The sequence below is a fragment of the Megalobrama amblycephala genome, linkage group LG18, assembly GCF_018812025.1.
Source record: "Megalobrama amblycephala isolate DHTTF-2021 linkage group LG18, ASM1881202v1, whole genome shotgun sequence".
NCBI classification, from domain to species: domain Eukaryota; kingdom Metazoa; phylum Chordata; class Actinopteri; order Cypriniformes; family Xenocyprididae; genus Megalobrama; species Megalobrama amblycephala.
This window is the reverse complement of record NC_063061.1, coordinates 22,978,008-23,003,096: the sequence shown is the minus strand read 5'-3', so window position 1 is coordinate 23,003,096 and position 25,089 is coordinate 22,978,008. Positions and strand designations below refer to the sequence as shown.

The 25,089-nt window shown below is 37.5% G+C and overlaps 1 protein-coding gene across 5 annotated transcripts in view; it reads right to left on the bottom strand.

The window, feature by feature from the left end:
• The window catches only part of rimbp2a (RIMS binding protein 2a), an 82,462-nt gene that overhangs the window by 37,293 nt on the left and 20,080 nt on the right, over positions 1-25,089 (bottom strand). For 3 of the 5 annotated variants that reach the window (XM_048166059.1, XM_048166061.1, XM_048166062.1), the window contains 2 exons: positions 4,387-4,470; positions 1,548-1,694 (listed from right to left, as the gene is read on the bottom strand). The gene's annotated coding sequence lies outside the window, so the exon portion shown is untranslated. Of the gene's footprint in view, positions 1-1,547; positions 1,695-4,386; positions 4,471-9,907; positions 10,189-25,089 lie in introns of those variants that run through there. The other 2 variants (XM_048166060.1, XM_048166064.1) reach the window with 2 other exon arrangements.

The following is a 25,089-nucleotide window of genomic DNA, read 5'->3' as shown; positions in this document are numbered from 1 at the left end:
ATGACGAAGTCAGGCTACAAACTCGCAACATTGAGCCAGTTTTTTGATGTTGGCTGGTTCAAAAAAACTTAAATATTTTTAAAAAGCTACAGAGCACCTATTTACACTTTATAAGGGAATCAACCTACAGAAAGCTTACTTATAGATGTCTCTATGTATTAAGCTAAGATAGCACTTTAAAATGTAAAACACTGACACTGAGAAAGATAAACGTAAGGTAAATCATCTCACATCTGAACAGGCAATTTATATCTCACCAATCTATATCTACTCATAAATGCAGAAGAACAAACTCACAAAGTCATTTCAAATACCCAAATTTGACTATTTAACACATCTTTTGAAGTTTTCAAAGTGCCACACCCTGACTGAACTCTGTGAGCTGCTCTGACTCAGCATCCTGTCCCTTCCTGCCTGGCTCACATGTCACAGTATATCAGGTGGCAGGTTTGCTCAACAGCAACTAGAGGAGCATTTGAACTTTCTTGTCAGAAGTCCTGTCTGTCAACCACAGTGTCACACCGGACATGACAGCTACTGCACACAAGGGCAGCGCACACTCCACTGCCTGCAAACGGTGACCACCGCAGACCTCCCATGAGATCACGTGTAGCATATCCGCATATACATTAGGGAACATTTCAGCCATCATGTTCTATTACCTCATATGAAAGGACAGTCCTTAACCTCTGCTCAAGGGACCTTTAAGAGACCACTGAACTGGGTGCACATTGAAACCTAGAGTAAAACATGTGCAGTTATGTTCACTGCGCAGTCACAGCTGATTAAACACAGCTTTAATGTAGCAAAGATTAGACTACCATGGGATTATCAACTGAAACTCTCACAGCGATGTAAGTTAAAGCAGCAGCACGTTTCATAACCAGGAATTCTGCTTCTGATTTCCATACGGATGGATCAAGAAGCAGAACGGCAAAAAAGGAGGCAGTCTTGGGAAGAGACAGAGAGAGAGAGAGAGAGAGAGAGAGAGCGAAAGCGTGCCACAAGAATGGACTAATTCAAGCAGACACGGTTGCCCGATCCCCACCCTCCAGTTTGGCCCCTGGTTTTGCAGCTGCTCAGAAAAGCTTTGCTCATCCTTCCAAAACATTCACTGAGATGAGGCTCTTTACATGGCCAACCACTGCAGCATTGTGGATGTATATCGAGTGTGTGGGTGTTGTTATACAACCACAGACATACAGTATTACCCGGAGAAACAGAGACTTTGGGAGGCAGGAAATCTGTGGGGCATGTCGAACTGAGATTTTATTTGTCATGCTAGGTTTATTTTATAGTAAATATTCGTTTATCAAACATCTAAGGAAAACATGGGATTTGCGCCTCGAATGCTTTAGACAAAGTCATGAGGATTCAAAATATACCATATTTGTAGAAATGTTTTAGATGGAGTATAGCATGTTAACTTCCCATAAGTATTTAATGTCAACTACCCAAATATCATTTAGCCAAAACACATTTGATTCTTTAACATGCAGCTTACAGTGGCAGATCTGCCAATCTTAAGTGACATCTCCAGTCTGTACCTGTAACAAACAGAAATCTTAGCCTCTGATCCTGCTGTGAAAGCTCAGGCTCCTCTCCCGCTGAGAGCAGGTGGTTTCCATGACAGCTACAGGAGGTCGGGAGGGAGACTGCATCCTCCCTTAGCCTGTCAGAACGCTGTCACTGCACTGATGCGTATACCGCAATAAACAAATAAGGCAGTTTAGATATTTGGCACGCAATGATGGAAAAATGACAGATTTGATCCTATTAGACAGCTGTTTGATATTCAGAGCGACTATCTCTGTGACCTCTTGACATGTCATCTCTACAAGTCGCAAAACACACTTCTCATGGAGCGTGCTAATTAACGCCCCCCAGCTCATAAAAATGATTAGAGTAAATCAACTGTTGGGCTAGCGCCGCGGTGCTACTTTAATTGCAACACAAGGGTTTTGAGCAGCATTATCAAATTAACACAATTGACATAAAAGGATAAAGATAATTTTTCAGGGAATCTTGAAAGCACATTTGAGCGTTTGCCACCAAGGAGCATGCGGTTTGAGATCAGACATGCTATTCCTGTGCTTTCCCAATAAAGACCCACTGGATCTCCACTAATGAGGTGGTGTGCGGTAGCTTCATTCATGCGAACAGTAGGGAGACGCTGGATATCTTGTTACACATGTGAAACCAAATATTCAAAATCACTGGCTTCCTTGTGTAGTCCATGGCTTTAACAGAAGTTTTTTGAAGGATAAACTTAAAATTATAAACTTTTTAAAATCATTATGCAAACCTTGCAGGATATGGACAAATCTATTCACAAGATTAATGATTAAGTACTGTATATCAATTCCAAATTTACTGTAACATGACTGAAGTACTGTGACACTTTAGGGTTATGCTTTCAATCTAAACACTGGAGGTGTATTAATCCACCCACGATAATTCCTCAATGTCAATAATAAATAAAAAAATTAAATCAATAATAAAATTATTTTTAAAAATATAAAAAAAGAGACTTATTGAATATTTGACTTGAATATTTAGCAGTAACCTTTTCAAATAAAATCAAAAGTAAAATAAAAAAAATCAAATAAAAATATTTTCCCTCCAGTGGACTGTTAATTGAAGATTGGAGGATTCTGAAAACGTGTCTGAAACAAGTTTAAAAAAAGAGAAAAGAGGCTAGTAAAGGTGCTCTTAACCCTCTGGAGTCTGAGGCTGATTTGGGGCCTGGAGAAGTTTTGACATGCCCTGACATTTGTGCTTTTTTCAGTTGTTCATAAACATATTAATGACACAAGTGTCATTACACTGTATTCAGCACACACTAGGCTACCATAATATGTGAGGAACATGTATGTACAAGTTTGTGTTTTTGAAGGAATAACGTTTATGCATGGTTATTGAAAAAACAAAAAACTTAAGTCACTGAAATAAGGCCAAAAAAAGTATATTAAATCTGTATTCACAAGACTTCTGGGTATTGAAGGTTGTAGACTAGAGTTTTTACTTCAGAATTATGTAAAAATTATGCTGCCTACTCCTTCATATAAAACAATATATTGATTTAGTTTTTGTAAGACACTTTTTGTCAAGAAACACAGTATGCGTGGAGGCGTGAATCATCATGAATAATGGGTCATTTACACCTGAGAAGACAAAAGAATCACATAATAATGACCTGAAATGACTTGCATATTAATGAGGCCTTTCAGTCAGGTAGGCTGTAAAAAAAACCTCTGTAATCATGTCTCAGCTCAATTTAAAATAATGGTATTTTATTATATTCTTTAAAATATAATGTATTTCTGTGATGCAAAGTGTCTGAACAATTATGTTACCTCTATGGCATTTCATATAGGCTTTTAGCTTAAAAGCATGCACATTTGGAGAAATATTGTTGGATTCTTATATGTTTATGTCAATTTTCTATACAGAGCAGTAATATTTATTCTATGTTTATTGTCATTACTATGAGCGCTGGATACTGTGTTTTCAATTCATACTTGCAGCCGGAGGGCGCTCTGTACACCTTTAGGCCACAAATCCATATAAAGAAGAACAAGAACCAGGAACTAACGGCATGTCTTCTACAGATTGCTAACCATGGCTTTAACATCCAGATAAGCACTTTTCAAGACAATAAATACACGATTGAGACGATGAATGCATGTATTGATGAATTTGCGTCTGAATAGCGCTGGCACCGTGGGCGTGGCCGCATTAGCGGATAATGAGCTGAATCACGGATTTCTGACATGGCTCTATTTTCATATAGATTGCATAAACACAGAATCTTTGTTTTCGATTTGACTTGCACGATTTAAAACCTGACATTTCAACGTTTCTTTAGACATAAGTCTAATTTTTTTGTCATTAGTATTCATAAGTTACAGTTCATTTTCTGAGAACTATCAGATTGGACTTTGTTCAGAGGGAGACGAGAGATCACGCATCATGTTAGTTTTCTTTATTTTGCAAAAAGCACAACATTTTGTTTTTACTCTGAGTGTGCACAAATAAAAGAAGATATTCCACAGATTAAAATGGTGTATAACTCTTAATTGTATGTGCAACATTGACGGAGTATTTTGAGTCTCTTTCACACTGCTAAGAAAAAAAACGCGGTGGTATCACCGGCGATACCTCAGACCTCAGAGTGTTAAACACCTCTTGGTTGTGATTTGTTGAAAGCACTTAAAGCTTTAGCAAATACAGGCATTCCAGAAAAAAATAATCCAGCTAGAACAATATCTAAAGTATACAGATCAGAATCAGTTGTGGTTTATAGTTATGGAGTGCACCAGGAGAAAACACATAGTTTTTGACAGTATCAGCCATGACATTATGCACTGCATATCTTGTACTCACCAAAGTCTTACATGCTAATGCCTTGTTCTTCACTTCTCTCTCAAGGATCACTTCTCTTTTCCTCAGATCGTTGACCTCTGACTCCTAGAAGGATGAAGAACAAGAACAAAGGAATATGACCAATAATAACTGATTTAACTGAAAGGATTTAAAGGTTCACCCAAAAATGAAAGTGGTCCCATGATTTGCTCACCCTCAAGTCATCCTAGGTGTATATCTTCTTTCAGACAAACACAATCAGAGATATATTTAAAAATATCCTGGCTCTCCTAAGCATTATAATGGTAGTGAATGGGCAAAAAAGTGCATCCATCCATCATAAAAAATAATCCATACGGCTCCAGGTGGTTAATAAAGGCCTTCTGTAATGAAGCGATAGGTTTTTGTAAGAAAAATATCCATATTTAAAACTTTATAAAGTAAAATAACTAGCTTCCGGCAGATGGCTGTACGCATCGATTTGTGGTGGAAGACTAACCACTGACCCAACACATGACATAATGACAAAAACCACGAGAGGTGACTAAGCTTACGCTCCTCTAGATCCTGCGTCATACATCACGTCAGGAGTTACTCATTTGGCGCAAGTTGACTTGCGCAGTATGCATACAGTCATCTGGCAGAAGCTAGTTATTTTACTTCATAAAGTTTTAAATATGAATATTTTTCTTATAAAAACCCATCGCTTCACTTCAGAAGGCCTTTATTAACCCCCTGGAGCTGTATGGATTATATTTATAATGGATGGATGCATTCATTTTGGGCTTCAAAACACCCCCCCCGGTTCACTACCATTATAATGCTTAGGAGAGCCAGGATATTTTTAAATATATCTCCAATTGTGTTCGTCTGAAAGAAGATAGTCATATACACCTTGGATGGCTTAAGGGTGAGCGGGATAATTTTCATTTTGGGGTGAACTATCCGTTTAAATACATTCATATTTTATGACAGAATATAAGAAAGATGATCAGAGTGTTGCCATATAACTAAAATGAATGCAATGAAGCAGCTTCCAGATACTATAAAGGGCATTAATCAGGAAAGATGCCATATTTACTTTGGTACAAATGAAAAGATAAGTACAGATGCACCATTTATATTAAAGGTTGTAAAGTAATGCTTTAAGTCATGTCTGACTGTTTCACAATAAAAAGGTTTGGGAAACCCGTTTGAAAACAATCATTAATATGAAAGCGGTGAAGAAATTACACACACTTCAGCTATAAACATGATGTCTATCCTGACTAAAGTCTATAATGTTATCATGCTTATTTAAAGAATAATCTTATAATCTTATCATGCTTATTTAAAGAACACCTAGAAATGATCTGAACATTTAAGACAATATTAAATGAGTTCTCCTGATGCTCAGCAGATTGATACTATTCATTATTAGAGAATCATGGATTAATCCCAGTACATTAATTCGAGGGCAGTAATACAAGAACAGTGTCAGATAGGGCATTTAGCACAAGGAATATATCTTGGTGTTCCAGAAAGAAAGGTCTGCATGTGTGTGAGAGTGTTCAATGCCTAACGATGGGTGTTTTAAAGCACTGATGTGTAGCATTAGGGCTCTTGAGACTGGGGTAGAGAAGGAACAGCTGGGAGCTCAAACCTAGTGGTGTGGAAGTAACAACCGTTTCATCGGTGTCAACATGTTACACAGCTTAGCTTTGCTAAACTTTGGGCTTTTTCACCCAAGCCAACTTCGTTATAACAAGACAACACCTCCCATTAAATGAGACGTATGAGAAAACGCTGATCATTTATCTGAGCTAATAACACTGTATGGTAAATCCTCACGCTGCTCGACTGGCAAAATGACAGCATCACCTCCAGTAAGTCGGAGAGAGCAGTCAAAGCGCTACGCATTGCGTGCTCGTGTGCGTTTTACAGTGGGGGAGGGGACTCTGTAGTTGCCATAGAAACCTACTCATCCAGGTAGCATGTTAATCGTGAGAACGAGCAGCCTATTTGGCACTCATTCACATTTCACTGTTAAACGAAACTCGCAGGGTACAGCAAACTCCCTCCACTTGGAAAATAATCCAAGACTGTGAAAATACAAAATGGATAATGTGTAACAGTAAACCCTGAAAGGAATCACCATGACGTGGTACATCTCACCAGGGAGGAAGTGCATCTCTATGGGAAGGAAATCTCGGGTTTCACCTTTCCATCTGCCCCATCATTAAAGGATAACGTTATGACTCCATTACCCACATCAATGGCTTTATCAATTTGTATATGTCTGCCTTGCATGTTTAAATGGAAATTTTGTAACCGACTAAACGACTAGTCTAAGAAGCCCCAAGAAGACAGAGAAAAAAAGTCTGTATAGCGATATATTTGAAATAACTTAATCTATTAATCAAACAATCAAATCCTATATTGAATCCCCCTAAAAAATAGGTAATAAATATGCAAAGTGCCAGTCTTGCATTATGATCATTGTACTAAAGCGTTCACTTAATCAACGTTAGCCAATATACATATATATATAGTTTAATTCTAAATGTTTTCCCTTTAAACCAGTATCAAATTTCACACTGGTATTGTCCTTCATAACTGGTGATACATCAAACCTATAAACAAGCTTTATTGTTTTATGCCAATATGACATATTCTACACAAAATGTTTTTAGTTTTCTTCTGTCAAAACACTCTTTCACCTTGCTTGTCTTCCGAGTAGATATTTCTCTTTAGCCCGCTACAAGCTACACAGAGAAAATTAAATTTAGTTTTCCGCTCCAGATATACACTTAAAATGCAACATTAACATAACAGTAATTTGAATATAGCCTTTGTAAAAATACAAAGCAAAACATAAATGTGCCAAAAAATGTAAATTTTATTTTCAATGTCGACTTGAAGTTTCGTGCTTTGAACCCTAGAGATATATGCATGGGGTGTGATAATGATGCTACAGTGCTCAGGATGTCAACATGGTGATTGATTTATTCTTGGCTCGGCATCCTGCCGTCCCGAGACTCTTGGTGCCAAGAAGCCTCTGAATTGGTTATCAGTGAATCTCTGTGCTTTTAGCTTGCTAAGGCCCTGAACAAACCTTTAAATGGATAGTTCAGCCAAAAATGAAAAGATTTTTTTTCTTTCTATTTTGAGAAATAGTTTTTTGTCCAAACAATAAAAGTCAGGGTTCAGTGTTGTTTTTCACCCCACTAACTTTCATATGGACAAAAACAGTTCTTCAAAATATCTTCTGAAAACATGTGATGATAAACACATTATGAGTGTATTTTCTGTAGTTGAATAAAACATGAAAATATCTTGTTTTATCCACAGACATTATTTCAGGCATTTACACATTCTAAGAAAACACTGACTTTAGGATAATGGAACTAAAGTGCAAAAATGCTTAGTAGTTTCCAGGTTTTAGGACTCATTCCTTCAGCAGTATTATTATTTCTCTTAAAGACCCCCTGTGGTGAAAATCAAGTTTTTTAATGTTGTTTATATGTCTATATGGTGTTTTTAATATGCTTTAACAAAGACCATGCACAAATTAATCAGTCAACACCATTTCTGAGTATTTACTCCTTAAAACTAGAGTGTACCAAACACAGTCTCAAAAACGCAGTTTGAAATCGCCCCTAATTCCTACCGTCATAAATATGTAACCAATCCCGTCAACATGCTATCATCATTTCTAGGGATGCTGATCTTTAGAAGGCAGCTGTCTGGCTCTGAGATGGCAAATGGGAAAATGGTTTGTGTAACCTTAGCAACACATAATTAGCTGTTTGATAACGTAGTCAAGCCAAAGGTTAATCATATCATTTACCGTTATATATAGCCTGGAAATCACTACAATCACTAAAAAGCTGTTTGCAATCTCACAAAACTCCATTATAATCAATAAAGTTGTCTACACTACAATGAATCGCTTATTTACATTGTGTCAACACTTTGTTAATGAGAGGATTCGAGAACAAAAGTGAGTGGATTCTGACTAAATTAACTGACTAATTTGATTGGCCACTGTCCTCTAGAGATCAACAACATGTCTGTGATTGGCTACATTGCTCACAGCTGCAAAAACACATTGTAAATAGAAACATTTGACTTTATCCAGGGCACGCTTATCAGATCTGTTTCGTCAATATAACAGTATTGCAGTATCAACTGAGGGTGCTCTTGCTTTCGTTTGAGGGTGCTTAGAACCCTTAAGCACCACCTTAGAAACGGGCCTGCCTGCCTGTCTGAGCTGGCGTGACTGAGTGGAGACGGGGAATAATTTGCATATTCCGCATATTTCAAATAAAGCAAGGGTGTAGTTACATTCAAGCTATTTTAAGGCAGGAAGAAATTATTTTCTCAAGAAAAATTTTTTAAATATGTCATTATGATTATCAAAGTTGAGTTGTAAAGGATACAATTTTTGACAGCAGGGGGACTTTAACATTTATGTGTATTCTCACGGAAATAGGGCACTTTGAATCACTATGATGGAAAGATGGCTTTTTAACTGAGTATTAGAGTGCCGTCATTTAAGCCTGTTTCCCCACTATCCTAAAAAAGAAACAGTGATGAATCTGGCTCAGACTCAAGGCATAGAGAACATCCTCCTGACTGACTTTGAATCTACAGTAGCTTAATGTTTTTTGCATGATAACTCTTGCAAATGTCCTGAAGCGAAGGTCCACTTAATTAAGACAAAGACAGAGGACTTTACATTAAGATTTACATTTCCAAAGGGAATATACAATGCAAAACTAATGATGTACATTTAGAAAGGCAATTATGAGTCTTGCTCTAACTATGCATGTAATAACATCAGCTTTAAAAGGTAGCGAGCATAAGAAGACACGTTTAATTGAGACAATGTGCTGACTGACGTATTCTTGCAAACAGCAAATAATGTATTCATTCACATGACTGTCTGAGTGGATTGAAGGACCATGTCCGTAAGAGGACCAGAAGGAGAACACAGGGCGTGGGATATTTTTAAATAAGTCAATAACTATTGAACAGCAAGTGTCACTCAGCTAAGGCGGGGGATTTGCTGTAACCATGACAACCAGCGAGATGCAGTGAGGCCACTGGCTGCCTAAAAAGTCTGACCCAGGACAACTTAAAGGGGAAAAAAAAACAGATCGCATTTTAGAAAATCTCTGCTGCCTTAATTCATGAAATGCAGAAAAGTAATTGAATCCATCACATTCAAGAGCAGGTGGCTTTTTAATACATACATGTAGCCCTGATATAATAACATGCTTCAGAAGAATCGCACAAGAATGACAAACTTGAGTTCTTGCATCATCCTTCATCGTGCATCTAAAAGCATGAAAATACATGATGCATGAACTGGGGTAATACCCAGCTATGAGCATGTATACAGAGAGAGAGAGAGAGAGAGAGAGATTTACTATGCTGCACAGCTCCTCATGCAGAAACACACACTGGAATCCCCACAGCCAAGCTGCAGGCAGAGGAAGGTAAGTGAGAGAAACAGAGAATTGCAGCAAGAGGAGAAATGAGAAGAGGAAATATTTACCGTCTCAGTTGCCAGTTCCAACGCTCGTAAACCTACTCAGAAAATATTCTTTCCTTTCCTTTCTGCACTCTTCCTCTCCTCCTCCGTCTTGCTTCCTCTGGGCGTGCAAATGTCAGACAGCGGTAACGACAGCTCTCTCTCTTTCTCGATCTCCTTCTCTCTTTACAAGGCCTGCTGCATGCTGCAGAAGCAGAGGCACAGTGCTCCCCCACCATACGCTACGGTCTGCCCTCCATCCCCTCCCTGAGTGACTGATGCTGAGTGCGTGTGGAGGAGAGAGGAAATGGGAGGGGGAATGATGGAAATAGGCTGTTGAGTGGGCGGCAACTTCTAAAACCATTAACCCCTCCCCGCCGGTACCAAACCTCCATGCAGAAATGAAGCGGAGACAGGGAATAGGTGGGGCTTATTAGGAAAAATCTTTAACATGTACCCCATAACCCCATAAGTAGGACTCGACACCAAACGTGGCTTGAAATGTGCTACTTTTAATTGATGTCATACTGGATGTCATTTATTATTAAACGATTACAAGAATCAATTTTATGTATCTACTAACACATTTTTAACATTTGTATAAATTAAAATTAATCTTTTGAATTAATGAACAATTGAGAGAAATAGTCATAATTTAACATTCATTTCAACAGTACTATTATTAAAATAGAAAAGTGCAAAAGATTTATCATTTCAATCTATTTGACAATGTTTTCAGGAATAGAAAAGTAAAAGATTATTCAAGATTTATCATTTCAATCTATTTGACAGCCCTGTTTTTTTTTTTTTTTTGGTTAAATGATCATTTCTATTTTATGCTCTCTTTAACAAAGCAAAATTACACTAACACATGCACAAAGACACATGTACAGAGGTTCATGTTACCCTGCTTTACCTAGAGGTAACAACCTCTTTTTACTTTGCCGTCTGCTGTAATCAGCAGCACTGCTTTAAAGGAATCCCACATCTGAGAAACCCTGCAGTCAGACTGATACCTCTGCTTGCGAACATGACTATGTATAAAATGATGCAGGATGTGGCTTTCGGCTCGCTCTAAGAGTGAGGTTTGTACACCACATAGAAATAGGAGTGTAATGGATATGAAGCATCATACCACAAAGATTTCAAAGTGCCGATGAAATTGTGGGATTCATTCTACATGTATAGGGGGTTGCCTATATAGATTTCCAGTTAAAAGGAATGAATATACATTACAGAAACAGTGAAAATGAACACCTTAAATAATAAAAATATGCACAGATACAAGTATACAGTCAGAGTGAGCATGCAGTAAATCCACAAGAATGATGCATCTGTCAGCAAATGGTTAAAAAAAAAGGATGAAAAACAGGATTTTTAATAACAAAATCAAAGATAACAAAAATACTCAGAATATATCACTCACAACAGAAACAGAACAAGCATTAAAATATTGAAGAGAATGGACAAACTACACTACTGGGCTATAATACACTGCCCGGCCAAAAAAAAAGTCGCTGTTTGTATTTTAATAGGCAAATGCTTAAGAATCTATTAATGGATCATTATTACAGTGATTATTATGTTTCTAGCATGTTATATGTTTGGCAACGGTTCTTTTAACCCTTAAAGATGGAGTATGCAGCTTTCCATTTCTTAAACAACAATGTAGGAAGACACATCATGACCATATTCCAGGATAACAATGTCAAGATACACCAGGGTTAAAATTGTGAAAGAATGATTCAGAGAGCATGAATAATCATTTTCACACATGAATTGGCACCTCAGAGTCCAGACCTTAATTTAATTGAAAGTCTTTGGGATGTGCTGGAGTAGACTTTACAGAGTGCTCACCTCTTGCATTGTTAATACAAGATCTTGACCAAACATTGATGCACCTCTTGATGGAAATAACACCACAACATTTATTTCCATCGAGAGGTGCATCATTTTTTGGTCAAGATCTTCTATTGACAATGCACTCTGTAAAGTCTCCTCCAGCACATCCCAAAAACTTACACTGAGGTTTAGGTCAGTGCCAATTCATGTGTGAAAATGATTCTTCATGCTCCCTCCCAACAATTCTTTCACAATTTGAGCCTGATGAACCTTGACATTGTCATCCTGGAATTTGGCCATGATACATCTTAATACATGCTTGTTTAAGAGATGAAAAGCTACACACTCCATATTTTAGGGTTAAAAGAACGGTTGCCAAACATATAACATACTAGAAAAATAATAATCACTGTAATAATGATCCATCCATGGACTCTTATGTATTTGCCTATTAAAATCCAAGCAGCAACTTTTTTTTTTTTTTTTGGCCGGGCAGTGTATAGAGTTGTATATACATGGGTGAGCTAAGGCAGGCTCAAGCAACTTAACTACAGACAAGTGACTAAAGTAATCAGTAACTAAGGGGCTGTTTGCACTAAACCGTTTTCAACTAAAAATGGAAAACTTTTTATGCGTTTTGGCATTCATTTACACAACAATGGCGTTTTGGGGGCCTGAAAATGCAAACTTTTGAAAATGGGTTTCAAAGTGAAAGTTTTTTTAAAACGATACTGTTATCATCTCTGTGTAAGCAACAAAAACATTGATCTGTGAAAACGGTGATGGCATGCACATTCGTATTACGCGTTTAGTCTATAGGCATGTGCGTTTGGCGTGAGTGCTCTGTAAAAGAATGTGTATGTGCACAGGCCAGAGTCTTTCTTTGCAAAGTGACAACTACTGGCCTGGCATGCATAATGCAGCATTTTTAGTCATTTTCACGAATCCGTGTGAACGGGGATCATTTTGACAGCGTTGTCGTCTATACAAAGAAAAAACTTTTATGTGTTTTTTTTTTCATCGTTGTCATGTAAACGTACCCTAAGCAACAAATAATAAGCAGGAACTATGAGAACAATGACAACAGAAAAGGAAAAAAAACCACAAGCAACTGAAACAAACACAGACACAGATCACTTATAACAGCATGACTCAGAATGAACTTTAATAAACACAAAGAGCCAAACACTACAAATAAGCCATATACCAGGGTTTCTCAAATCTTGCCCTGGAGGGCCACTGCCCTGCAGAGTTTAGCTCCAACCTTGATCAAACACAACTGAGCAAGCTAATCAAGGTCTTCAGGATTGCTAGAAAATCACAGGTAGGTGAGTTTGATCAGGGTTTGAGCTAAAGTCTGCAGGGTAGTGGCGCCTCAAGGACCAGATTTGAGGAACCCTGCCATAGACGTTAAAGCGAAACAGAACAGGGAATAGGTGAGACACTAATCAGAAACCATGAAAACCAATCATTTACTAGAATACATGCAAAACAGAGACATGAGGCGTTTCTCAATACCAAGAACGCAAGGTTTGAACTTGCATCCTTGGTAGTTCGGACTTGTCAAATTCGACCCAGGAGAACGCACTCCAGAGGACGGGAGGACGCCAGTCCGGTGATTCTGCAAATGGTACATCAGCGTACTTGATAGCGTCACTCAGCTCGCTCTGGCTACTCTGGTTATATCTGTAGGCTATGTATATTTTAGGCAACAATAAAACAAAATATGTTATAAAATACCACTCTGGCTCTTTTCGTTTTCATTTAAAAAATATTTAACATATTAATAGCCACACAAATGTGATCCAGGCAACGCGTTCACTGATTATATTCACGGCATGTACATTTACAACAAAACGAAAACACAACCCTGCCTCTTTTCATTTATATTTAAAAAAAAAAATAAACATGTTAATATATGGTTCAGGCAATATGAGCATATGTAGCCTACTCTGATTATCTTCACTGTAATAAAATTGTCCCTGTCTCTTTTTGTTAAATGTCTGTTTTAATGATCAATAATAGCCAGTATAATAAAAGTATAAGTAAAAGGTATAAGAACCTATACAATAAGAAATAAAGCAAACAATTCAGTCAAACATACAAAGTCAGCACTAGGCTACAATGGTAAAGTTAAATAGCCTAAATATATAAACTTATGAAACTTCACTTTGCCCTCAGCCAAAACGATTTGCCAGGGAACAAATTATAGATTCATGAGACCAAAGATCACTCATTAAATTTAGACAAGACAAATCATATCTCATGTTTAACCAATACAGACACATCAGAGCCATCGTCAAACATCAGAAAGACTAGCCGCAGCTTTTCTCTGCGGGGTGCATGAGCGTTGAGTGCCCGGTGATCGCCTGGATCTCACAACTCCGAAAATGTAAGATCAAATTTTCAAATAGGCCTTATCTTTATTAATAAAGCTTTAAAACAACTCGCCTGAAAAACTCTTAAAACTACATTTCGTTACGCAATAACAGTATTTTTTTTTTTTTAATTACGCTGGTTTTCTCCTCCGTTATTGGCCCTGTCCCAAATGGAATCACGATCTTGTGGACTTACAATGGCTGCTGCCTGCTCGTGTCTGTTAAGTCCACGAAGCTGTAGGGTGTCCAATTTTTTTGTTTCAGAAGGGTGCTTGCGAGCGCCCCTTTGCGGACAATATGCACCCTCGATGCGCATTTTTGCCAAGCCCGCACTGGTGCAAGCTCCGCAGCAGACATCTTCCAGACAGTCAAAGCGGCATTACGCCATGACAGTGCATACTCGTAGTAAGACCGTGAGTGTTTAGGGTGCCATTTGGGACATGGCCATTGATACTCACTGGTTGGTGTGAGATGCATTCTGGGATACCTGGCTGTCTCAACTCCGCACAAGTCAACTCTCGATGCATCCTCGATAAAAGAGACACATCCAAGGATTTGAACAGTACTTGGCCAGCGACTGATGACATTTCACAAATCCACAAGAACACAAGTGCAGACAAGAATGCATAGAGAAATGGCTATGGGCTATTTCTCAATTCTAAGAATGCAAAGAACAGATTTGCATTCTTGTGGAGATGGTCTTGCCAGGCTACCGTGAAAGAATGAACCTTGTGAGAATTGAGATGTGCTGTGATTCTGTTACTTAACTGACTGTCCCAGTATATTATAATTAGCGTCCAATGCACAATAAATACAACATAGCATCACAAACAAATGTCATAACCCATTAAACCATTTGTTTCATATTATTATAGGCATTATTTTCATAGTATTTTATATTGTTGTTACTGTGTGTTTTGTCAATGTTAAAGACCCCCTGTGGTAAAAAAAAAAATCAAGAATTTTTATATATCTATGTGGTGTTTTTAATATGCTTTAACACAAACCATGTGCAAATCCATATGTCAACACCATTGCTAAGTATTTTCTCCTTAAAACTGCAGTGAAAAAAGACAGTCTCAAAAACGCGGTTTGAAATCGCTGGTGTCTGTGACGTCACAAACTACATTGTAAATCACGTCAAAGTGCCCGCGGGCTTTAGCATATCATTAACAGCAAACTAGCAAGAGAGTCTCGAGAGAAGCCAGGTTATCCCGGTATATTTTTCTGTTGATATGAAAACCTGTGTAGATTTTTAGCAATATGGTGGGTGTATGACGTATATTACGATGTTATGATGAACTATAAGCCTTTCTCCACTGACATTCTGAGTTGTTCAAAGCGTTTGTAAGGATACTGATTGTTAGAAGGCAGCTGTCTGACTCTGACATGGTGAACGGGAACATGGTTTGTGTAACATTAGTAACACATTATTAGTGGTTTGATAACATAGTCAAGCAAAAGGCTAATCATATTAATTACCATTATGTGTCCAACGTTGTAAAAAGCGATACCATTGTGCAGCGTTACCTCAGTAAGTTGACCGAGTGGATCTCTGCGCTGGAGTGAACGAATGGAGGCGGGGCTAATTTGCATATTTATTGATCCACGTATATTAAATGAGGCAAGGGTATAGAGTTACATTCAAGCTATTTTAAGGCATGAAGAATTTTTTTACTGGAAAAAAAAAGTCTAAATATGTCATTTTGGTGATCAAAGATGAGTTTTAAGGGATAAAATTATTGAATACAGGGGGACTTTAAGATTCTTTTTTTATATGCCTATAAAAACACTGCAAGCTTTCTTCAGGTCTTTGACACTATTAAAATTAAGCAAAACAAATGGACAAATGTTTACTTTCACAAGCGGTCATGTATTTGCGAGCTTGCAGCAGGAATCTCTTAAGTGAGAATGAGAAGTTTAAAGCTTACAGGCTTCTGTTCATGGCACCCCCATGTGTCTTCTGACTTCAAATAAATAAAATAATAAATCTTCTGATTTCTAACGGTTTGATTCTCTCAAGGATTTGATGCATCCTCGATATCAAGAACACATCCGGGTACATTCATGCGTTCTCTGTACTTGAGTATTGTAGTTGAACTTCGACGGTTACATGATGACATAGTACGAGAACACAAGGACGCAAGATTGCTTAAGAACGCATATTAAGAAACGGTGAAAAAAACATAACTAGAAATTAAACAGAAAAAGACAATGAAACTACAGACATGTCTGTAACAGATACAAATCTAAAGTTCTGGGATAAGATGCTGTGAGTGAAAAAATGACCTCTGCCCTTTGTCCCTAATGTGTAAGGAAAAAACAGCTACTTGTAATATCTAATAATACCAAACATACAAATAAAATTATATGTAAATAATCAAAAATACAGTTTCATAGCTGGTCTATCCAAATAATATTTATAGTCTTCATAAATTTATCTCAATTCACTTGCAGTTGGCAGAAAAAAAGTTATTTACTTCATTGGGTCATTGTCCAGTTCCAGTGATCACTGTCTATGTTGGTAAAATAAATATATAAAAGTAATGGTTTCTAGAAATCAACCACCATCTTTAATCTTCATAGCATGGAAAAGTGAACAGTATAGGAGACACTCTCCAGGTCTGGAAGATTTGGGAAAGTTACTATTTACATTTACTTTTATATTCCAGATAGATGCTTCCCTACAAAGAAGTACATACATTTTATTGTGGAGGATATCCTAGACAGACTAATTAGAGAAAATACCCTTAGACATTTGATGTTAATATGAAAATAGCAAGGACATGATTTGTTTTAAGCCCTTGACTGTAAATGTCTCCATATATTGCAGACAGACAGCAGAAGGGAAAGAGAAGGGATATTTGCTACAGAAACTAAACAGAATATCTTCCCTGAAGGTGTTTTCTTGTTTTTACGCTCACTTCCATACATAGTCACAGAGGCACGACTAAAAATAAATTTACAAGCAGCAGGGAATAAATATTAATCCCAGGTTTTAGTTTACGGGCAGTGATTCATTCTGTTTTGGCAACTGGCATGCAGAAATCAATTGTGAAAATTGTTTTAAGAGAACTGAGGTCACAATATTGTTCCCCATGGCCAATAATGTTCATAATATATGACTTCCACATAATGCAGTGGGTTTTAGGAAATTAGGCAAGTGATTAACAAAACTGTAATTTAAAATTCTGCTTGTTTAAACACTAAACATTTAAAGGGATCATAACATGGATTTTTTATTATTTGAATATGTTCATTGAGATTCACTTATTAAGTTAATATAGTTTTTTGCACAAAAAAAGAAAAAAACCTCATTTACAGACAAAGCTTTATGAAATCATTTACTCACAGTTTGCTATGTAGCTGCTGTCAGATCCAATTAAACTTATTCACAGCAGCGCCATCTTTGATTTTAACAGGAATGAAAGTGAGGTTTGAGGGATAGACATACCTCTTCAGTGGGTTGTACTGTTATCTAATGTATTTTTGGATTGTTCTGATGAAAAGCTGCAAAAATAGCTTTCTAAGAAATTGCAGTAGATAAAAACTCAAGACAACATGAGCTGTGTAAAATTAAGTGATCTTAGAGCTTTATAAAACTTAATTATAAATTATTTATTTATATATTATATATTTATGCAATCCATGATGCCATTAAAGGGTTAGTTCACCCATAAATGAATATTCTGTCAATAATTACTCACCCTCATGTCATTCCACGCCCGTAAGACCTTCATTCATCTTCGGAACACAAATTAAGATATTTTTGATCAAATCTGATGGCTCAGCGAGGCCTGCACTGACAGCAAGTTAATTTAGAATTTCAAACGCCCAGAAAGGTACTAAAAACATATTTAAAACAGTTCATGTGACTTAGGGCTGCACGATTTATCGAAATTTTATCGCACGTGATTTGGCAAAGGCTGCGATTATTTTATGCGCAGCCTGTCAGAGCTGTATGGCTCTGTGATCAGTAGTAAATGCTTCACCATCTGAAAGCCAGAGGGCGCTCTCGCGCAGAAACTGCAAATATGCCCTGCTGCCGAAGTAGAACACGCGTCATTCCAGGAAATCCCATACTATCGCTGTAGCCGAATACACAGAAGATTGAAACGTTTTGATTGATTAAACATGACTAATAAACACATGACTGCCTTATTCTGTGTAAGAAGCCACATCATCTCACAGAAGGACGCTCACCTGTTGTTTTGAAGTAAGTTTTGAGTAAAAACATGTTATTAAATGTTGTCTTTTGTTGGATGAAGGATGTTAATAAATGCTTCTCATGTCTGGAAAGATGTTTGACGCATATTGCTTTTTTAAATGCACATTACAATCGATTCAAACTTGCAGTGCTTTCAGATGGATTAGCATTTGGAGCCATACTTCATTGACAAGCCACGCACAAAAAATAATCGCAGCTTTGCAATTTCATAATCGCACACTAAGTCAAAGCGTGACTTCAATGTTTTTTTTCTAATCGTCTGATTAATCGCACAGCCCTATTGTGACTACAGTGGTTCAACCTCAATGTTATGAAGTGACGAGAATACTTTTTGTGTGCCAAAAAAACAAAATAATGACTTTATTCATATCTAGTGATGGGCCATTTCAAATCACTGCTTCATGAAGCTTCGAAGCTTTACGAATCTTTTGTTTCAAATCAGTGGTTCGGAGTGTGAAAGTCACTTGATTTTGGTAAACAAGGCTTCGTTATGTCATAAGTATTTCAAAATTTCATTGGTTCACATTTGTCAGTTTGATACATGCTCCGAACCACTGATTTGAAACAAAAGATTTGTAAAGCTTCGAAGCTTCATGAAGCAGTGTTTTGAAATCGCCCATCACTAGTTGAATAAAGACGTTATTTTGTTTTAAATTGCAGTACTTTTAAATAAGTTACTCTTTTACGTAAGTATATTTTTGGACAAGTTTTTTTTTTACTCTACTCACATTAAATTTTTTTAATTATGGTATTTTACTTGAGTATGTGTTTTCAGTACTCTTTCTACCCCTGGAGGCAGGCATATGCGAATGTATTTGCCCGTGTGACGTCACAAATCCACAATATGCATAACAAGCCATTTTTGGAGCTTGATTAAATACAGTATCTCACAAAAGTGAGTACACCCCTCACATTTCAGCAACCATTTTAGTATATCTTCTCAAGGGACAATATTATAGAAATGAAACTTGGATATATTTTAGAGTAGTCAATGTGCTGTTTGTATAGCAGTATAGATTTACTGTCCTCTGAAAATAACTTAATATACATCCATTATTGTCTAAATAACTGGCAACAAAAGTGAGTACACCCTGCGTGATAACAGCTGTATGTTGTTTAACCATGCAAAGCCACATATCCTATTCATTATGTTCATGTTTTTGTCTGCTTGACAAGACTATACAAATTTGTGTATTTTGTATTAGAGCAGTTAAAATTTGGTACTTTGAATACAATTGTCTCATACTGACCACTGGATGTTCAACATGGCACCTCATGGCAAAGAACTCTCTGAGGATTTGAGAATTAGAATTGTTGCTCTCCACAAAGATGGCCTGGGCTATAAGAAGATTGGTAACACCCTGAAATTGAGTTACAGTACAGTGGCCAGGGTCATACAGAGATTTTCCAAGAAGGGTTCCACTCGGAACAGGCCTCGCAAGCATCGATCAAGGAAGTTGAGTCCTCGTGCTGAGCGTCAGGTGCAGAAGCTGGCTTCAAAAAACAGATGCATGAGTGCTGCCAGCATTGCTTTAGAGGATGCAGAAGCGGGAGGTCAGCTTGTCAGTGCTCTGACCATATGCCGCACACTGCAACAAGTCATTTTACATGGCCGTCGTCCCAGAAGGAAGCCTCTTCTGAAGCTGGTTCACAAGAAAGCCTGCAAATAGTTTGCTGGAGACAACCTGTCCAAGAGCATGAATTACTGGAACCATGTCCTGTGGTCTGATGAGACTAAAATAAACATGTTTGGCTCCAATGGTGTCCAGCATGTATGGCAACACCCTGGTGAGAAGTACCAAGAAAACAGTGTCTTGTCTACAGTCAAGCATGGTGGTGATAGCATCATGGTCTGGGGCTGCATGAGTGCTGCTGGTACTGGGGAGCTCTGCTTCATTGAGGGAAACATGGATTCCAAGATGTACTGTGACATTCTGAAGCAGAACCTGATGCCATTCCTATCAGAAACTGGGCTGAACGGCAGTTTTCCAACATGATAACGACCCCAAACACACTGCCAAGATGACAACTGCCTTGCTGAGGAAGCTGAAGGTGAAGGTGATGCAGTGGCCAAGCATGTCTCCAGACCTGAACCCTATTGAGCACCTGTGGGGCAACCTCAAGCGTAAGGTGGAGAAGCGCCATGTGTCTAACATCCAGCAGCTCCGTAATGCCAATATGGAGGAGTGGAAGAGGATCCCAGCAATAACATGTGCAGCTCTGGTGAATTCCATGCCCAGGAGGATTAAGGCAGTGCTAGATATCAATGGGTGCTCACACAAAATATTGACACTTTGGACACAGTTTTGACATGTTCACGTAGGGTGTACTCACTTTTGTTGCCAGTTATTTAGACAATAATGGCTAATAATGGTTATTTTTAGAGGACAGTAAATCTGTACTGCTATAGAAGCAACTACTCTAAAATAAATCCAATTTTCATTTCTATAGTATTGTCCCTTGAGAACATATAATAAATGGTTGCTGAAATGTGAGGGGTGTACTCACTTTTGTGAGATACTGTAAATAGTTTCTAATGAGGAGCCTGGTTTAAGCAAACTTGTTTTAATGGTGCAAAGACCTCTTATATGTCAAAAAATCAAGGCAAATTTGATTTCTCATGTCATGACCCCTTTAGAATCTAACTAAGAATGCACAAGATACTGGTACCATATCAGTTTCTAGAGATGTTTTAATTAATCAGTAACTGTTTTTATATTGTATATTTAATTGTACATGGCCATTGCCCCTATTTTTACATAAGTACCTGTATTATCTTTGCAGTCATCTAAAACTCTCACTATTCATCTAAGTGAATATTAAAAAAACATTAAATAAAACTGTTAAATGCAATCTTTCGCGAATCTCAAAATGAATTTCCAATTTTCATATTGTACATTATAATAATGCCTAAATTTGCAAACAATTGATTTTATTTTTTTCAGTTTAAGTTATAATTTATTTATTACAATAATAATAATAATTATCGACATCTGTATCAGCCAGAATTTTATTTTCGGTGCACCTCAAAATCTAACTTGAAGTACAGTATTCTTTATTTCAGACACTACTCAGGCAAATATCAGCCTATGTTCTGAAACTATCACTCCTAAGTTATATTGGCATTCACATTTGAACACACAATTGGTATTAACAACACGCATAAAGCAGGAACTTATACAGCAGGAGATGATGCTTCCTGCCCTGGTCTAACTTCTGAGACAGGGATCTGGAATGGAGTGGACCTCCTTCTGCAAATGACCCCAGCGGTCGATGCAATGGAGAGGAAAATACAGTTACTGTAAACAAGGAGCATGGCCCTGCTAAAAGATCACTGTCTGAGTCTAATTATATTAGGGGACATGGCAACCCAAGCAAGGGCCCAACCCTTTTGATAAAACTCTCTGGCAACATCCTTAAAGAAAAACACTCCTAATGTACTCCTTTCACTCATCTAAATTCTCTTCTGAAATATACTTTGGCTCAGCTAATTAAGTAGATGCTTCTCTCTCCGGACTGTTATTATTCTGTATTAATTATCTGCTTTTGTCATTATACTCATGACTGTTATTATCATGAAACCAATTACACTACAGCCAGCCTGCCTTTCTCTGCAGGACAGGCATTGCCATAGAGATGGGGTGGGCGGTTCTTAAGCGTGAGACTTCCTCTAGAGACAGAAGGTCATTCCTCACCAGAGGTTCACTCTCCGCGCTGTCCGTTAGAGATGGTCGCCTGGCAACCAGCCACAGGACTCGCACTGCAATGACTACTATCACGGCATATTTGTCTGGTTCACCACTATCACAACTGAAGTTAATAAATGAAGAGGTGTGATCATTTAGAAACTGAACCAATGCCAGCCTTGGCAGACTTGAATTTCCCTTCTCTCCTTTAAATGCTTGTTAAATTAAAGTGCAGGTTTGCAATAAAAAAGCACAGAAAATCTGACATTTACTACAAAAGATTGTTTAAATGAACATACTCCCAATGCAACAAACAAACCCACTATATTGGAAAATATGCAATATTACAAGTGTGTGTCAGGTGTATGCTTTAGGAAGGTAAATAATGGCACAAATACCAGTAAATTGACTAGCACAAACCTTAGTAAATCACCTTTTGATTCATCCCATTTGAAACTGAAACTCCTACAAATGCATATGTAATAAGGTTGAGCAAAAATAACCCTGTCCACGCCTTTTCATCGCTTATTTTTCACTGTGTCTTTAGTAAATCTTGACAGTAGTTTTTTAACTCTCTGGAGTCGGTTAACACGCCGGCACGTTTTGCAGGATTTTTTTCACATTGCAGCAAAACAGACTTAAAATACTCCGTCATTTTTTGTAATAGAGACATAAGTAATATATCAATTGAAACTACAGAATGTCTTCTTTTATTTGTGTACACTCAGAGTAAAAACAAAATGTTGTGCTTTTTGTAAAATAAAGAAAACTAACATGATGCGTGATCTCTCGTCTCCCTCTGAGCAAAGTCCAATCTGATAGTTCTCAGAAAATGAACTGTAATTTAGTGAATACTAATGACAAAAAAATTAGACTTATGTCTAGAGAAACGTTGAAATGTCAGGTTTTAAATCGTGTAAGTCAAATCGAAAACAAACATTCTGTGTTTATGTAATCTGTATGAAAAGAGAGCCATGTCAGAAGTCAGTGATTCAGCTCATTATCCGCTAATGCGGTCACGCCCACGGAGCCAGCGCTATTCAGAGGCAAAATCTGAGGCAATACTTGTATGCATCGTCTCAATCGTGTATTTTTTGTCTTGAAAAGTGTTTATCTGGATGTTAAAGCCATGGTTAGCGACCTCTAGAAGACATGCCATTAGTTCCTGGTTCCTGTTCTTCTTTAGATTAATTTGTGGACTAAAGCTGTACAGAGCGCCCTCCGGCTGCAAGTATGAATTGAAAACATAGTATCCAGCGCTCATAGTGATGACAATAAATATTGAATAAATATTGAATAAATATTACTCCTCTGTATAGAAAATTGATATAAACATATGAGAATCCATCAATATTTCTCCAAATGTGCATGCTTTTAAGCTAAAAGCCTATATGAAATGCCATAGAGCAGAAATACAATATATTTTAAAGTACTGTATATAATAGAATACCATTATTTTAAATTGTAATAATATTTCACAGTATTGCTGTTTTTTTCTGTATGTTTGATATACTCCATGATGAGCTGAGACATGATCACAGAGCGTTTTTTCACAGCCTACCTGACTGAAAGGCCTCATTATTATGCAAGTCTTTTCAGGTCATTATTATGTGATTCTTTTGTCTTCTCAGGTGAGAATCACCCATTATTCATGATGATTCACGCCTCCACGCATACTGTGTTTCTTGACAAAAAGTGTCTTGCAAAAACTAAATCAATATATTGTTATTAATATGTTTATGAACAACTGAAAAAAGCACAAATGTCAGGGCATGTCAAAACTTCTCCAGGCCCCAAATCAGCCTCAGACTCCAGATGGTTAATGACAAAAGAGGGCATAAGCTATTAGTAAATCTGGCCCTTAGTGTGTTTTAGTTTGGTTCTCCCTGTGCCCGTTTGACTGTGTTCTTGATCCTTGTTTGTTTCTATAGTTACTGATTACTTTCACCTGTAGTTCATTTAGTTACCTCATTACTCTCTATGTATTTTAAACCCTTTCATTAATTTACACTAAAGGTTATGCATAATTGGCGTGCTGTTTGAGGGAAGGGCTTCAAGCTCGGAATTTGGCCCGAACCCAGATTACTCCCTCCCCATCCCAGGCTGGGATAGGAATAGTCGGGAGTGAGGAGATGGGGTAGTGGAGGGATGCTGGAAAACTGTTGTGGGACAGAGGTGCATCTGCTGTATATTGTGCTAATTGAGTTGATTAACTGAACGTGCTCCTCCCGTGCAAATCTGGTTGTTTATCTGAACGTGCTCCTCTCGAACTTTAATAATAACTAATAATAAAACATAATTAGTTTCCTCAGTTCTTGGTTCCGTGTCGTTGATGATTAAGTGGGAGTGTTTTTCTAGTGTATTCTGGTGATTCTCCTGCATGTTGGAATATTATAAAAGACTTTTTTTGTTCTCTATTCCTTTTGTTGTTCACTTTAATCACAGCCACGCTTTATAATAGTGTGCTCTAATACTCACACAGACATATGTACATAGTTTCCCCTGCCTATTAATAATAACATTTTTAAGATAAATAATTGATAGTATATTTTACCTACTGTGATGCTTTTATACTCACTGCTTAAGTAACTGCCAGTCACAGTTAAAAAAATAACACTACTTAAAACTTTTCAACCATGACAGCTGGGTTTAAAGTACAAAGTTGTATTTAAAGGGAAAGTCATTTTTCCTCTTCCCTCTTGTCAATATCCTGGCTGTAATGAGTCCACTGAAGTTATTTGAATCCAAGTGCAGTTTATTAAACAACATGTGAGAACAATCCATGAAACAAACACAAAATAAACAAAATACTTGGCAGAGCTAAACATGACTTGAAGCATGAGCAAAACATGAACAAACAAGCTCACCAACAACAGGTTACACAAACAAAGTTAGACAGGGAACTTGGAAACATGAGGGCTATTTATACAGAGAGACTAATGACTAACAAGGAACACCTGTGCACAATCAAACAATGAACCAATGAAAACACAGGACACATGTCTAAAACAACCAATGAGAACATTACACATGAACAAGAGGAGCGCATTGCAGGATAACAATAGGAGCAAG